The sequence below is a fragment of the Prinia subflava genome, chromosome 8, assembly GCF_021018805.1.
Source record: "Prinia subflava isolate CZ2003 ecotype Zambia chromosome 8, Cam_Psub_1.2, whole genome shotgun sequence".
In the NCBI taxonomy this organism is placed as follows: Eukaryota; Metazoa; Chordata; class Aves; order Passeriformes; family Cisticolidae; genus Prinia; species Prinia subflava.
Genome location: NC_086254.1, coordinates 11,009,739 through 11,026,145, shown reverse-complemented (window position 1 = coordinate 11,026,145; position 16,407 = coordinate 11,009,739). Strand labels below are relative to the sequence as shown.

Genomic DNA, 16,407 nt, shown 5'->3' with positions numbered 1-16,407 from the left:
ATGGTGGAGACAGCTAAATTCAAAGGTACACAGAGTCCTTCCACAGCACATGGAAACATGTTTAATGTTTGGAAATCTCCTTCTTGTGGCATGGGTTAAATTTGGAACTGCAAATAGAGCAGTAGAAATTCATTCAGTCATCTGTTCTGACAGAAATTATACTAATGTCTGTATTTACACTGTTCTGTGGTATCCATGCTCCTGCTACCTGGGCTTCTCTGTGGGTTTTTTTCCCCAGCAGCAGTGATGGACAGTGTTTTGGCCAGGAAAGCATACATCTGAGCTTGGGCTGCTCACCCTGGAACACTTGCTTCCTGGGCTGCAGAAGCAAGCCATGCACTTTATTGAAGGTTGCTTTGCCTCCAGGCCCTTACGCTTCTTTATTTCCACTTAAATGGATATTTTCCCCAAAGACAATCTTTTTAAAGTCATTCAAACAGGTTTCCAATTACTTTTCATCACATTAGTCTTCTGTTCTAAAAATCTCAATCTCAACATCAAATCCATTTTGAGGACTTGGGAAAAAGTTTTTTTTCTTCCTGTTCTATTTTTGTAAGATGAGCATTTTAGCAAAGAGCTTTCATCTCTCCTCTCTCCACCTAAAAAACCTCAGTGAAGTGGTTGAAAAGAGTCTCTCTGCTCTGATAACAAGATACTCATACCTCTCCCAGTTCATGCTCTGGATACTTGCTGACAAATGCTGACAAATGACCTCATGTGGGAGAAGACTCAAACATTTTGGGTGAGGAAAACATTTAAATATAGGAACTTCAGAGAAGTGCCTTACATGGAGCAGGTCCTTAACATGTTCTTATGCTGAGTTGTATCCTAGACCACATTTAAGCAATTTTTTTGAAATCAAGTCTCACAGAGCAGGTATGGCCCAGACCTGTGTTAACACTTGGGTGTGAGCCGGGCTGTGAGCTGGAATAATAACTTATATCCCATTGTTTTAAATCCTGAAACAATCTCAGAGCAAAACAGATTACTGAATAGTCATTACATTTGGGACTCTGTTGTGGTTATTTATTTGCAGGTCCTAGAGAACTGAGGTTCAGTGGTACCAGTGTTAATTAGAGGTCAGTTTTGGCAATTGCTACAGAAGTGTTTCTCTTCCCATCCAGACGTGGAATGAAATCACCTCCATGTCACTTCAACAGCCAGTCTTGACAAAGTAATCACCATTTTCATGCAGAATATTCAAATAATTCCCTGAAGTGCAATCTAAGGAAAAAGAAAACAAAAGAAAATTATAATTTGCTGTTGGACTTCCCACAAACTGGAATTTGAGCTACCTTTCAAACCCCTGTTCTGATGTGCAAGCCTTGCCCTCATGAGGGTGCAGACACTGGCACAGTGCAGTTGTAAGAGAGAGCCCCTCGTTCAGGTGCGTGCCAGAGGCCACAAGCCCTGGGTGAGAAGCTCATTGGGGGTCACTGGCTGAAGGACACATCCCCTCTGTGTCCTCATCCTGTTTTCTGGAACTTGTTACATTGTTAATATTTGCAAAGCTTCTGATTTCACTGTTTAACGTAATTTTATTCAGTAAAGCTGCCTCATTGCATAAAGGTCTTGGTATTTAATATTTAATAGCATAAATCCCACGTGAGTCCCAGGCAGAGGATAAAATTAAATTTTAAATTAATGTGCACTCAATGCCTGCTGCTCTTTCTGCGTTTAAAGGCCAATGGCCATTTCAAGCCCAGCACTGTCTTGCAGGGGCAATGCCTGTGTTCTCTGCCAAAGTGGCCAGTCACCATGGGGGGATGTGTAGCATTCTCCTGTACAGGTGCTGTCAGCTGCCTCCAGCTGGGAGCCCTGTGCTCCATGGCCACTTCAGGATGGACACCTGGGATTCAACCACACAATCTTATCACTCCTTCAGTCTGGCAGCCTGTGACAAAGGACGCTGGAGCAGTGCCCACAGCAGAGACCTCCTGCATGGCCTCAGGTGTCCATGGTCTCACTGACAGCAGCCCCGGAGAACTGGGACTCACAGCCCTATGGTTCAAACAACATGTACCCCACATCTGTGGTGGTGATCAGCATGTCCTGGGTTCTGCAGGAAAGGGATTTGGGCCAGATTTTGCAAGGATTCAGCATGTAGCACATACCTGGAGTTCCACATTCGTTTACATGTTTGGTTATTTATGCTGCTGCTTTTGAAGAGATAATTGCTTAGTTTTTCTTCGATGACTTTTAGCATTTCCTTTTCCCTTCTGCTGGGAGAAAGTTTGAGACGGAAATCTGCACCTAATTTTTTTGTTCTTGAGACATAGCAGCCAAAAACATGTTCAGCTTGTCACATGGTTTGTAGACCCACCCCACAACCAGCCATACACATTGTCCCTCCAATGTAATGTCCTACTGCCTCGGTGAAATTTATATATTTTTTTAAATATATATGTAATTTTTATATATATATATATAATTTCAGATTATGTAATGCCACCATCTGCTGCTTTACATAAATAGTGTTCAACTTCCACCTATGCTGCTTTATGCAATTTGTCCCCAGCCAAGCCACTGGGGCAGGGGATGGAGGAGGGACTGTGCTCTTTGTTCTCCTCTGACTAAATACCTCTTCCCTCACTAGGGCAGAGGTGGGGAGCTTGCAGCCATAAACACCAGGTATTGCAGCAATGCCCATTTGTTTGCCACTTACTGTCCTTATTCTTCCACATGCAAACCAGGCAGCTTGTGTTTACTTTCATAGGCAAAGTTACTGCAGGGTCAAGTGGAAAGAAAAGATTGGCAGGAAAGGAGCAAATCCTCCTTAAATACAAATGTCTGCAGTAATTAACAAACGTTGCAAGAATGAACAGATAAACAAGCAAAAGGTAAGAAGGGAAAGGCAAGCTTCAGGGCAATTAATTAAGATGGTAAATGAAAAGAGACCCAAAATTTCTGCAAGCATGTAGCAGATGGGAGGGTATACTGGGAGCATAGTATTTGTTCAAGCAGTGAGAAAAAGCTGGAAATACAGGGATTTAGGACCATTTTTGAAAGGAACTGGTTTGTTTTCCAGGAACAAGCCTCAAGGAAAGCAAGACAACATTTAATTTCTATGCCAGCAATTTGTATTTTTGCTGTTCGTGAAGTCCAAAGAAATGGAAGTTCCTTTGCAAAACAGGAGACTCACACTCAGCTCTGCTCTTCAAGTGCAAGCACCAAAACAGTGGTTTAACTAATCTACAGTGCAGTACACCTGAACAAATGGGTTTGACATATAACCGTATGTGCTGTGGAGGTGAGCCCTATTGCCTGTCTACCCTCCGAGGGTCCCTTCCCACCCACCCCCAGCTGCAGAAGCAGCCAAGTGCTTGTGCTGATGCCTGAGTTCCCTCTGTACCACAGAAATGTGAGAAGCCTCTCAGGGCCAAGCCCCAAACCCTCAAATGGGCTCAGTCAGCCTCCACAGCTGTAGGTCAGTGGCTCAGGAGAGACACACCCTGAGGGGAGGGATAAATGCAGCATCTTGACTCCCCCTCTTACTTTGTCCCTGTCTGTCCTGAAGTTCTGTAGCAGGCTGAGACTACACAAGAGATCTGGGTAACTGGAATCTGACTGGGGAAGGGGGGCTGGGCTGTCACCACCATCATCTAAAGCTCTTCTGAGGACTCCTAAAAGACTCAGCTCTAAACTGTCTCCAGAGCTTTCTTGCCCCTAATCCTGGGAGAAGTCTTGCTTTAAGGACTATGTCATCACCCCATCATGCTTTTCATGACTAAAGCATGTTTGACTCTTTGTGGTAGGCAGCTTTGTAATAGTTATTTTTAGGGAGTTTGGGGCAAAGGGATTGGGATTACTCCATAGAGGCAGGGCTGCATTCTGTATTTTAATTTTTGGTGGTTTTATTTTTGATGAAGAGCAAGGGAGTGATGTATGTTATGAGGAAGTGATCAATTACCTGGCATGTCTGGAGCACTGAGGATTTTATCACATGAGCATGATGGTGATTGATTTTTTTTTTTCAGATCTGCAGCAGAGCAGCAATCTCTGGATGTCTGATTGCAGCTGACAGGTAAGTTGTGGAGCCAGCTTACCAGTGACTGTGACAGGCCTCCCTATCTCATGTCCCCACTTCTTTTCAGACTGTAGTGGCTTGATGAAGACATGCTGTCAGAGTGGTAGAGATCCAGAGTTTATTAAATGAGGACACCTTTGACTTGCTAAATTACTTTAATCTTGCAGGAGGCTCTGTTAGCTCCTATTGGCCCCCCTTTGTAGGGGTTAGAGAAGAAAGCCAAAAGGGGTGGGCTGCAAAACTGCATCACTGTTTGTTCTCCTGAAAAGCTGTGGCAGAGCTGAGGAAGAAAAGTGGGAATTGCACCTGGTTTTGCCTGTCTTGCTGGTACTGTGCTGGGCAGAGGATTGATTTTATTTATCCCAGCAGGTGTTGGGTGCAGAGGGCTGTTATTGGCTTGGGGGGCTTATGAAGCATAGCACATTTGGTGTCTTGTCCCTTGCTGGTCTTGGAAAGGATGGAGAAATTATTCTGTGTCAGGCTGCTCTTCCCTGTACCTGGTTGTGTGGGCTCCATGCTGATCCAATGGAAGAGAGGGTTGTGGCATGGGGGCTGGAGTTTGTGTCCAAACCTCGAGTATCTGTTTCTCTGGAAACGAGGCTGCAGTTGCAATTTGTATAAAATCACTCTTTGCCAAAAGACATGATGGGGCTGGTTTGGACTAATTACAGAGTTGTTCCATTGTTCTTGCTGTGACTGTGTGACATGAAATCCTGTGACTCCATTTCTGATCACCTGTAACATGAAGAGGGAAAGAGGCAAGAAAATAGCGAAAGGAGCCCAAATGAGGCAGGAAGGCACTGAAAAGGGAATGAAGCCAAAGAGAAGGGAAAAGGTCTGTTTGAGGTACAATCATTGCAGAAATGCTGCTATCCTCAGAGGACATTCACTGTCCCAAAGTGAAGCAGGCAATAGTTGGTGAGTGTCGGTGAATTATTACATTTGTTGGTTGCTTGCTGAATTAAGTTCTCTGTTGGTTGGATGTCACCATAGAAAGGGTGGCAGTCAGAGCTGTCATTGGATTGTGGATTTCCAAGACATGGTTGTTGTGCTCTACATTAACGAATGTGTTGGAGGAGAGGAACTTCTTCTTGCCAGAAATGGTCCTCTTGTTCAGAAATGGTCCTAGCTCCCAAGGCCTGTGAGTGTTTTAGGGTAAATGCTTTCAGGTGAGTGAACAAAGTGTGGGTTAAAAGTAGCAGCTGTGCAGAAAGAAATATTCCATATGGTCCCATCTCCCTTCCTCTTCCCTAGTATCTATACAATTTAAAAAACCTAACAAAACAAAAAAACCCAAACCCAAAATAAAACAAAACAAACAAAGCCCCTACACACCACTGAATAACCTCTGACAAGAGCGGGGTTAACAAAGCTGAATTCTTTAAGGTCTTTGCAATGAAATGAGCTGATTACCAGTAGGAAAAACTTAGTTTAATATCTGATTTTTAAAAGCTTGAATAATTTTAGCCATTGGCTTTATCATCAGGCAAAATAACTATTTCAATTATTATCTTTAATAACTTTGTAAGAAATCTTTTAAGTTCTTTTCCATGAATCCTACTTCAAATGCACCTGCAGAGATAAAAGCAGCAAACTTAACCAAATGAATAACTGATTAACCAGAAATATCACTGCCTTGCCTCGGAACATCACAGCTCCAACTTCATCCCATGCATGTAATCAGTGTCTGTGCTCTCCCTGGCCTCTATTGGCGACAAAGCTCTTTTATGATATTCTGTCATTTATGACAGCTCCTCCAGAGAGTTCATTAGGGTGAACATTAATGTGGCTGAATCCAGGAAACTGCTTTTCCTGACATAATGCCAACATCTATTACAATGCTGTGCAGTGCAGGGGGGAGCTTTATGGTTGTTTAATGCACGTGTGTGTGTTGCAAATGGCATGGCTTTTTAACTCTCCCCGTAAAGCAGTGTCTGTTTTCTGGATTGCCACCACTATAGACAGATGTAGTGGGGAGCCTGAGCATCTGTTGTGTTCAGCAGTTGTCTATGATGATTATGAATTAATGGGTTGTGGTTCCCAGTACTAGAGAGCCACAACTAATGTATACCATGCTCCAGACCATCAGCATGAGTGCTGGTGTTTGCCCTGCTCTATTGGTATTTCTTAGAGTTCCTCGTACATAAAATCTGTATTAGAAATTGAGGCAAAGGAAAGCAGCAATGGCCGAGAAATACCCAATGGCTTTCCCTTCTTCCATCTATGTCCATGCAGCTGTGTTGTGCAGGAGCAGCTACTCAGAGTCTGAAGTTGGGTCACTAGTTTCAAGATTTGCCATGGTGGATTGTGGAGGGCTGGTAGAATGGATGCTGTGGACTTGCTGCTTCCATGCAATGCATTGGTTTTAAAATAAAAGCACAAAAAAGCAAAACTAAAACCCCTAACTCCACAGAAGAAAACAGTGCTTATGACAACAGGAGAAACAGGGGGCTGAGGATTATCATTCCTTGCATGCTTGGCTCAGATGGAAAACACTGTAGCTGTAAACTACCTCATGCTTTTTCCCACAGCCTTATTCCAATCTCCTTTCTGGGTCAATTCCCAGGTAAGAGAGCTGTGCCATTCCATTTTTAATTGTTTTCAGCTCAGTCTCCTGATTGCCAGCGCGGGGCTGGCAGGGCTGCCAGGACACGCTGTAACGCGCCGTGTACAAGCATCTTATCTGGTCAGAGCTGCCGTGGGTACCCTGCTGAGGAGGCTGCCATGGACACGGGCATTCATCTTAGTCAGCTGTAATGAGCCACGGCGGCCAGGGGGAGAGGACAGCTGCAGTGGATCCAAACTGGCTCCGTCTGTCGGCTGCCTGCCTCTTGGGCTGGGATGGAGGGGTCTGAGTGGGAGACTTGGCTAACAGGCAGGAGAATGACTTTGGGGAAGGAATTCATGGCTTGAATGAATCACAGCATGAGATGAGCTTGGGAGTCCCAGTAGCCTTGTGGGAGGCAGCGAAACCCAGGAATGTGCATTCAAGGTTGATTAAGTTCAGATCAAAGAAGCAGCACATCAGGAACTGCTGAAGGCTGCTGGGAACTGGGGTTCTGATACTCGTGTGGGGGTAGGAGACTGAGCACAAGTCCCATAGGATTGCCCAAGAGACAGTGCTGGTATGTGGGGTTGGAAGAGAAAACCTGTGAACCCTGCTGCAAGACGTGTACCCAGAGCAGGATTGTTCCTGGCTGATCCCAGGGAGCACACAGCTTGTATGGACAAATGCTGCTTTCAAGGAGCTGTGGCTTCAAGGAGGGCAGAGCAGCTGGGAAGTGGGAATGGTAATAGATGGGGAAGTGAAATCTCAAGGGAGCATGAGAAAGTCCTGTACCTGTTCCTGCCACATGCTAATGCCCAGCACCAAGGCTGCAGCAGCCAGTGTGGCCAGTGCTGCCAGGAACTGGGCTGAGGCACAGCCAGGTGTGTCCCTGTGTTGGACTGGAAAGGAAAACCAAGCTTGGTTTTTTAACTGCCCGCTGCAGCAATTTTATTAAATGGATTTTATTTCCTCTTTCAAGTTTAATGATATCAGGAAGAGGCAGACAGGTTATAGCTCTATTTTTAATAATTAGTAAGATTGGTGCAGGACTGTGGAGAGGTTTCCAATAGCTAGTTATTTCTTTAAACAGTCTGGATTAGTATCCCATACAGCTGATGAATATACTGGAATGACTGGATTGATTGACAGTAATTTCAGGATGTGACTGGGAATTCAATTATCTCTTAAAAATGATGAAACAAACAACTTCACCTGAGTTGGTTTTGTGGGGCTTCAGCAGCCTTGACATTTTGCTCCATCCTGGAACAAAACAACAGAAACTCGGTGCAGTGTGGGGAGTGGGGGCACAGCCCCTCAGCCCCGGGTCAGCGCTCCCGTCCAGGCTGCAAGCGGAGCCTGTGCTCCCTGCCCTGCTGTCCTGGAGGGCTGCAGGAATGGGGCTGAGGAGAGGCAGAGAGGAAAAATACCAGAAAAAAGAAATCCGATCAGTTAATTGGTGAAATCCTCTTTCTCTGGTTGACTGTATTCGTTCTGACAGGAGCCTCTCCTCCTTCCCTGGAGTGCTCTGGCAAGTGAGACTTTTGCAAATAAAGCAAAGGATCTGCTGAATGCACAGCCATGCATAATTTAGGAGTGCTGGAGCCTTCTGCGCATCTCATCACAAAATGGCATTCAGTAAGTGCTAACACAACTCCTTTGTGGATAGACATTCCTGTGAATTTCTTGTTTTTCAGTAAGATTTGGAGATCAGACCCCTGCCAGGAATTAAAAATTGACCATCAGGAAGTATAGTAGCAGGACTAACACTTAACTGACACATGTGTGCCCACAGTCAAAATAAAGAAATTATTTTGGATTCTTGAGTGGGTTGGCTGTGAAGGATAGTATGAATAAATGATAGAAGACTATATTTTCCTTGAATTCACACTTTTCACCCATAAGTTATAAAAGCAAATTTGATGCTAGAGAATATAGTTGGGAGGGAGAGACAAGGACATATCTTTGATTCTAAGGGTGTGGAGTGAAACTGTTTTATGTCTCTGGACCAGATGTGTGAGAAGGAAGAGCCATAACTCTTTTACTTGTATATCTGTTCCCATCAGATGTGTCATGCGGGGAGAAATACCAAAGAAATTAAAACTAGTGTTGATATTTACTTGCACTAATAGAATGTTGTGCAACACCACCTGAATGAAAATAAGAGTTTGTGATTAGTAGGTGGTTCATCCTGTTTTACAATGCAGAATGATTAATTCTTCTTTTTCATGCCACAAATAGTAATTAAAGAGAAATATTACAGAGTTGCACCTGACTTTCTTTATACAGTTACAACAGTGTGTAAACCAAATCTTTTATTGATGAGAATAAGTTTGAAAACTGAGTGAAGAGCATGAAAACCGCTCTGAGGCTCCCCTTAGAGCCATGTGAGAAATCTGAAATTATTAAAACATATGGTGGCACATACTGATTACTGACAGCTCCTGCTGTGGCTGTGAGCCCTCATTTCTCTTTGACTTCAGCTTTTCTAAGGATTCACAGCTTGGTTGGTTCTCCCACTTCCCTTGGTAAATCTGCTGTGACAGGAAAGCCCTGCCCCATGCCCTGGCCAGTGTGACTCTGCTGATGGACTGTCCTGCTGCAGGGATAGTTTGCTGGTGTCCATCCAGCAGCATCCCTAAGCCCCATCCCTGTTGGGTGGTGAACAGTTTAAAATCCCACTTATCTGCAAAGCCTCCTGAATCACAAGGCTTTATTCTACTGCAGTTTTTAAAAAACACTATTGTGTATCTGATATTAAAGCTGAGTGTTTATACCTGGTATTTGAACCCCAGAGAGGGAGGGAGTATATTTGTATACCTGGTTGATATATTTATGCTGTTTGCCAAGTCGCTGTGTGCAAGGACATTCACCACCACTCAGTGGCCATCATCTAGTGCTGTTCTCTCTTTATGTGTGCATATATTTACTCATATTGATTAATATTTATTTCTCATAAATAATACATCACTATGATTTTGTGTGTGCCATTGCAAAATGCAGGAATACACAAAGGGTAATGAATGTGGTGGTAAAGCTGCTCCATCCCTGCAGAGCTGCCCCAGGGCCTGGAGAGCTGGCTCCTGCCTTCACATCAGCATCCCTGCCCACCAGGTTCTGGGCTCCAACACAGCCGAGCAGACCCTGCTGGTGTTTGAGCCCTGCTGCCTGCTTGAGGAGGAAAAACTCTTTCCTCTGCCCCTGGAGGAGCCTCTTTGGAAGTTCCCTCCCAAATTTGCCTTAAACCAGGACACCCAGTTAGAGCCAGCCAGGAGGGAACGTGGCAGCAGCTCCCTACATCAGATGCAGGTGCCTCATGCCAGGCTGCAGGGACAGCAGGGATGGAGTTCTGTCACTGCACAGGGCACAAGCTGGGTGCTGCCATCCTGCTGGCACCTGGGGACAGAGAGCCAGGGCTGGAAGCACGGTGCTGACAACTATTGCTTCTCTGAGGAACTTAAGTTATTCACATCAGTACCTTTTGCCCAGTAAAATGGGCAGATTCTCCCCAGGCCTCACAGCCCCATTGTGCCAACCACAGCATGAGTAAACAAGATAAAAGCTGAGCCCCTGGGCCCAGGTTCAGTCAGCTCTGATGGGACCGAAGAAAGGAAACGACATTGAGAGGTGAGCACATCAGCAGCTCCTCTGCCAGGAAAACTAGGTTATTCTGAAGCAACAAACAGCAGAAACGTAAAACAAATAAACAAAAGAAAGAAAAAGAAGGAGATGGGATTTAGACAGAGACTGGTTTATTAAACTCCAGCAGGACAGTGATACCAATTCAGGAAGGACTGCAGTGCATTTGGCACTCTCCTCCAGTGCTGGGGTAGGTACCAACCCCACTCTCCCCAGTAGGTGTGTGCCTAGCTAGGAAATTCTGGAGAAATCTGGCTGTTCCAAATGGGTTTTCAGGGAGCCCATGTCCTTCTGCTCACAGCTGAATCCTGGGCTTCCCTGGGTGTCCTTATCTGAGTGATTACTTGCCAGCAAACCCCAGTCAGTCAAGTGCAGTCCAGTCAGTCAAGTCCTCTACCCTGGTGGTTGCAATTGCTGTGCAAACTTTTTGTTGAGTATTTGTTGGAAAAGGCTAATGCCAGAATGGTTTGCTTTGCAAAAAAACATCCCTGATAAATGGGACTGTTCTGCTTTGTGTAATACTCAAAGTGGTTGGTGCTGAGGCACAGCTGGAGCCTCTCATCATGGCAGGAGCAAGGCTGACCTTGCTGTAGCAGAGCAGCCTTACTGGTAGGTTCTTTTTTTGCTCCCCTTTCCTTTGGTGAGGATACAAAAGGATGGAGGGTTCTGTGCCAGAGCCAGGATGCTGTGCCCTGAGGAGTTCTGGTTTGGCCCATGCCCTAATCCTGCTAATCTGTTCTTAAGCATGTGCTTTGATGATCAAAAGGCAGTTCAAATATCAAACAGCACTTTGCTACCCCAGGTCTCCAAGTGCTTTTTAAAGAGGACAGGACTGTGTGTGATGTTTACAGCATGGGTTTGGGGAGCTGGTTGGTGTGGGAAGTCACTGTACAAACCTGAGGCAGGATAGGCACGGGGGAAGTCTGTGCTGCAAAAGCATGAGAATGCCTTCTGCATAGCCAAGAGTGGGTTTTAAAAAAACAGAGTTGTTCTTCCAGGCACAACCTGGATATTGTTAGTATGTAGTTAGATGCAGAGGACCATATGTCCCTGCTTTTGGAAACTTGTGTAGTCCCTGTTCTTGGAAGCACCTATAAAGTCAATATGTTACTGACAGCCACTGCCTGGTTTGTCATGTGGAGTTACCTGCCACCCCAATGGGGCAGGGAGTTGCTTTTGCAATGATTTTTGATGCTTCATCAAAGTTTGTGGATCTAAATCAGTTTGTGTCAGCTGAGTATCATCTTTTACAGATGATTTTCAGCAGAGACTGTTTTTCGTGAAACAATTATTTCAATAAAACCCATCAGTTCCTCCCTCCTGGTACCGCTTTTGTCAGCCCCAGAGCTGACCATGGCCAGGCTAATGCCTCTGTTCCTGGCATCTCCAAGGGGATGCCACTGCCAGCACAGCTCAGGGGTGGCCTCAGACAAGCATCTTGGTGGGGCAGGGAGAAGCTCAGCAAGCCTGAGTTGCCTGCGGGCGTCTGGGATCCCATTGCTGCTGTCCCTTTTTTGGATAGAGTACTTACTCCTTCCCACACCACCCAGGCTTTCTCTTGGTCATGGATGATGGACCCTGGATTTCTATTTAATTTAGTGCCCACTGGTTTATGGGTTTGTCCTTGTACATTTGTCTTATTTTTACACTTGTCCTTAGTAACCTCACCCAGTTTCCACTCTTGTGTATTTACCCCCTTATGGCAAACCCCAGAGTCCATAAGACATCAAAGATAGTACATATCCTCTTCTAAGGTTGTTGTGAAATGATTGTCTGGAGGCAAATGATAATTTCTTAAGACTGCAAAAGATTGAGAAAAGCCCTGTTTCAGATGGGAGCAGCCTCAGCTCTGCAGTAATTGGTGTCTTTGGCCATGCTGCATAAGCTCCTGATGGTTTCTGCTCCCCTTGCTTTTCTGAACCACTGAATAGTCACAGCTCTGGCAGCTACGTGATGCTTTGTCCCTGCACCATGGCCACAGAGGTGTTCCAGGAGAGGTGACACAGAGCCCTCGGTGCTGCCTTGCCCAATGTGAGGAGCATTTTAAGGGCTGGGTTCAGAAGGGCAATGTTAAGAGTCAAATCAGTTAGAGGAAATTTTACACCAGTGGGAGTCTCTTACGTATCTGATGTTATTTAGGAAAATACGCACAGAGAGATTCTTTATCTTTAAATAGAGTTACATATTTTATCTATTAAGAGAGCAAGTCTGGTGTGTCAGAATATGGAAATATGTTGAGTAGCTCTGAGGCTGGCAAAAGAGCCAATATTTTAAAAAAACAGATTTGAATCTCTGGCTGCCTCATATCCTCTGCTGCAGATGCCTATCTCCTTAAGAAATAAAATATATTGTTTAACACACTCTGAGCTGTCACAGTTAAGTTCAATACCTCCAGTGTCTAGTGCTCTGGGTTGTAATTGGGATGCTGTACATTTTCCTAGTAATTTCTTGGGAATGATGCTCCACATAGTCAAACTGAAAATCTATTGGAAAGCTGACTTCCTGCAACTTCCTGCAGCTTCTTTTCTTTCCTTGAAAGTTAAAGTATTTTCCTGCAAGAAAATTGCATTGACTGAATCCTGTGCTTCCCCATTATGTCTTGCTTTCTGGGTTCATAGCTGCTCCATCTTATCAGAGTGGAGATTTCATTAGGGAACTTTCGAGAGTTTTTCTTTTAATTAAAGGAGGTATCATACTTCCTTGGTCAAACTACAGCTGCTAATTCCCAGTTGTCATTGTGGCATTTGTTTAATTAAGAACAAAATTTTCTGCATGACCAGAGAACCATGAGACAGATTTTTGAACATTTACTGGGTAGGAGCTGTTGCTGGGGTAAATCAGCTCCGTTTCAGGTCCATGGAAAAAGAGCACGTTCTACTGACTGGGGACGCATTGGAATAGCAGGAAAGGGGAGGAACAATCCCTTCTCTTCCTTGGCTCTGAGCTGACAGTTAGGCATTGCTAACAATTAGGATACAGATGCCTTCCCACAGACTTCTTCCTGTTTAAGATGCACCCTTCACTTTGCTCCCATTCTTCAAGACAAAAGTTTTCAAGGAAGAAATCTCTACAAAACCTCAAACAAACTCCCAGTGGTGGGTGGGTGGCTGCTGCAGGGCTGCTGGGGGATGGGGGATAGGCAGTCTGGGCGCTGGCCCAGGTGTCCCCTGCCTCTGGCAGCTCCTTGTGTTCACAGGATTCATTGGGGCACAGGCAGGACTGGCAGGCTGAGCTGGATGAATTGTGACACCAGGAGAGTCTGAGATGTTCATCACAGCTGTGCTAAATGGGAAATTCCTAAGTGACCCGAGGTGATGATTTCTCATAACCTTTGTGGGGTTTTTTTGTTTTTACTGAATAGACAGAATGGAAAATTGATGAGTGCAAACCACACTTTTTATCCTGCTTCTCAGCAGACTGCTGAATCTACTTGATCACAGCGTTGATGTATTGAGTTTGCCCAGACCATCACTCTCTGCTGTCAGTGTGTCTGGTTTGACTTGAAACAATCTCCAATCAATTCAAGGCTGTAAAACTATAATAGGACCCCAGAGCAACCTCCAGTTCCTTGAATTAAAACAGGTTTTCAGAGATTTTTGGAAGGTATTGATCTTTAGTGTGCTTAATGATCATTATTAACTCAGAACTATATATGGTAAAATGAGAAACAGAAGGAAGGAGGGAGAGACAATGTTTGCACTGCTGAACAAGAAGACTGGTTGTTCTGGGTAGAGGCTCCTGGCACCTGCTTGTCCCATCGTACTGTGGATATGGAGCCAGAGGGTACAGGGACAGTGACACAGCCATGGGGCTTCTGCTGTGAGAGTCCCCTTGGCTACTTTTCACACGCTGAGCAATCATGTCCCTGGAGGGGCACAGGAATTTAGGCATAATTCTGCTTTGTAAGAGCCAGTGGAATGAAAACAGCACAGCAGCAAGAGTTGGGGTGGTTGGGGGGCTGTCTCCTCCTCCCTTGAGGAGTTATTAAAGCCTGGAAAGGTATCAACCCATTAAAAATCTCATAACAAAAGGTGAAAAATTCAGAGAAAATCTGACCTGTTAATAAAGGATTTAGCTAAAAGTTTGTGTAAATATTTATACTGCACTTTACCATTAGCTTTTCCAGTTAATCTGCTTTCTGTGCTAGGGACTCTGAGTAAAATATGTTCCCAGAGTAGTTTACAATAAAAATTAGTGCTGTATCTGGCCAATTACTCTTCTTCTATAAAAGATTTAAAAAGATAGATGTAAAAGTCAATTTCTGAGGGACCACTGATCATTTTTCTCTCTTATGGAAAATAAAACCACTAAAAGGCAACAGAAAGGACGAGTTTCTGGAAAGTCTGCTTGGTTTGCTTGTCATTTTGCAAGGCAACTTCTATTTGCAAATGGAAAATTCTTAAGAATTTAAAATGTCACTTAGAGCATCTGCAATTGCCCTGTAGAAGAGTTTGTTCACCTGTCAACCTTTATAAGCATATGAACATGAATTTCTTTTACTCCTGGGAAATCTTGTCCAATTCTAACACTTTTCAGGGTGGTTAGTGAGGGCGTAGCCTGAAGTTAAACACAGGAATATATTATTGCATTTGACACTTTTCACAAATGTTGTGCTTAGTGTATTCTGAATATTGAATGTGGAGGACAGGCCCCTCAGCCCATGGATAAACCTGGTGCATGTCAGGAGTCCAGTTAGTACCAGCAGAGCAGCAGCTTCTGGGGGAGAGGCTGCTCCAGGCTTCTGCCCCAGAATAATGAGATGCTGCTTCACTGACATGAGTGGAGTTGGGCACTGGCCCTTTTGCTTCTCTCTTGCTCTGTGCCCAGTTTGTAAAGCAGATACCGACGTCTCTTCTGGTGTTATGGGGCTGGGTCACAGCAGCACTGAAGATTGAACCTAGCAGGGCCCATGTAAAACTCTATTTTTCTAGATTCTCCTCAATCAGTCTCAATCACTGGTTGAACAGGAGTAAATGTTTTTTGAAATGCTGAGACAAATAAAAATCCTGTGTCACAAAATCACCCAGGGATCCCTGGGAAGACATCCTTGTGACCACGTCAGTACGGGAGGTGAGTGCAGCCACGGTGGCTGGAGTGAGACAGAGCACCGAGGGACCCCAAAACAAGGCATGTAGATGTTTCCCCCTCCCTTGTCAGCTGGAGGGACCACGAGTAAGAAATCAGAGCACTGTACAGACCTACTTGAAAGCAAAAGGTCTTGCTCAGTCTGCCTGGAGCTAGAGTGTTTGGGAAGGAGGACAAGCAGGGAAGGATAAAGACAAGGAATTTGTGGCCCCTCAGATTTAAAATGTTCAATTTTGAAATATTGAAATATTCTCAGAACTGATGCTTTGGCTGCATCCACAGCCCTTTGGTATCACAGGCTCCCTTGGCATCAATTGTGTTGCTGCAGCCAAGCCTGGAATTCCCCCACCATACCCCCATGCCCCCCAAAGACAGAAAGTAGCTTTCAATTACCTGTCTGTACTTCAAAGGTTCAGCCTGCAGATAGCAAGAACATGTACTAAAAGCAAGAATAGCAAGAACATGTACTAAAAACAAATGCTCAACTTGTTGCATCTGCAAAAGGCACCCAACATTTAGTGCTGAAGAGACCTGTGTAGGGCTGGATAAACATGTAACTTATCAACAAACAGCAAATTGTGCAGGTTTGCAGGGAAATGCCAGAGCAGAGGGTTCACATCAGCTCATACCTGTGTGAGGAAATCCTTTGCTCTGCCATGGGATCCCCGTGTCTGCCCCGTGCCGAGGGCTGCCCTGGGCTGGGCTCCAGCTTAGCTGGCTGCTGTTTTCCTGGGCTTATTCAGCCACTTCCACTTTTCCATGGGTCCAACAAAATGTGATTTTGTCAGTTTCCTGTCAAAGGGACTGTCATGAACAAAACCCTCTGTGTCTTTATCCACCTCTTTCTCAAAGTAATGAACAGTCTGTTGAGCCAACAGCGTTGCACCATGTATTTGCAGGAATTCTTGTAACAGATATGCTGAGGCTTGGGAAAATTTTTTTTAGATAAGCCAAATAATCTTTTAAATTATCTTTTGCTGAAAATATTGTATTTTGTAGGCATTCAAGTGTGTTAGAGCATAAAATACCAGCCTAATTATCATTATCTTCTCTATTATGTTTGCTGAAATATTTTTTGGAGTTGTCAAATATACAGCTATGTTGTTATTTG

General features: G+C 44.6%; 1 long non-coding RNA gene across 3 annotated transcripts in view; it reads left to right on the top strand.

The window, feature by feature from the left end:
- The window catches only part of LOC134553383 (uncharacterized), a 146,690-nt gene that overhangs the window by 79,252 nt on the left and 51,031 nt on the right, over positions 1-16,407 (top strand). For 2 of the 3 annotated variants that reach the window (XR_010081081.1, XR_010081082.1), the window contains exon 3: positions 3,978-4,024. This is a non-coding gene — a long non-coding RNA (uncharacterized LOC134553383). Of the gene's footprint in view, positions 1-3,028; positions 3,251-3,977; positions 4,025-16,407 lie in introns of all 3 variants that reach the window. The other variant, XR_010081083.1, reaches the window with a different exon arrangement.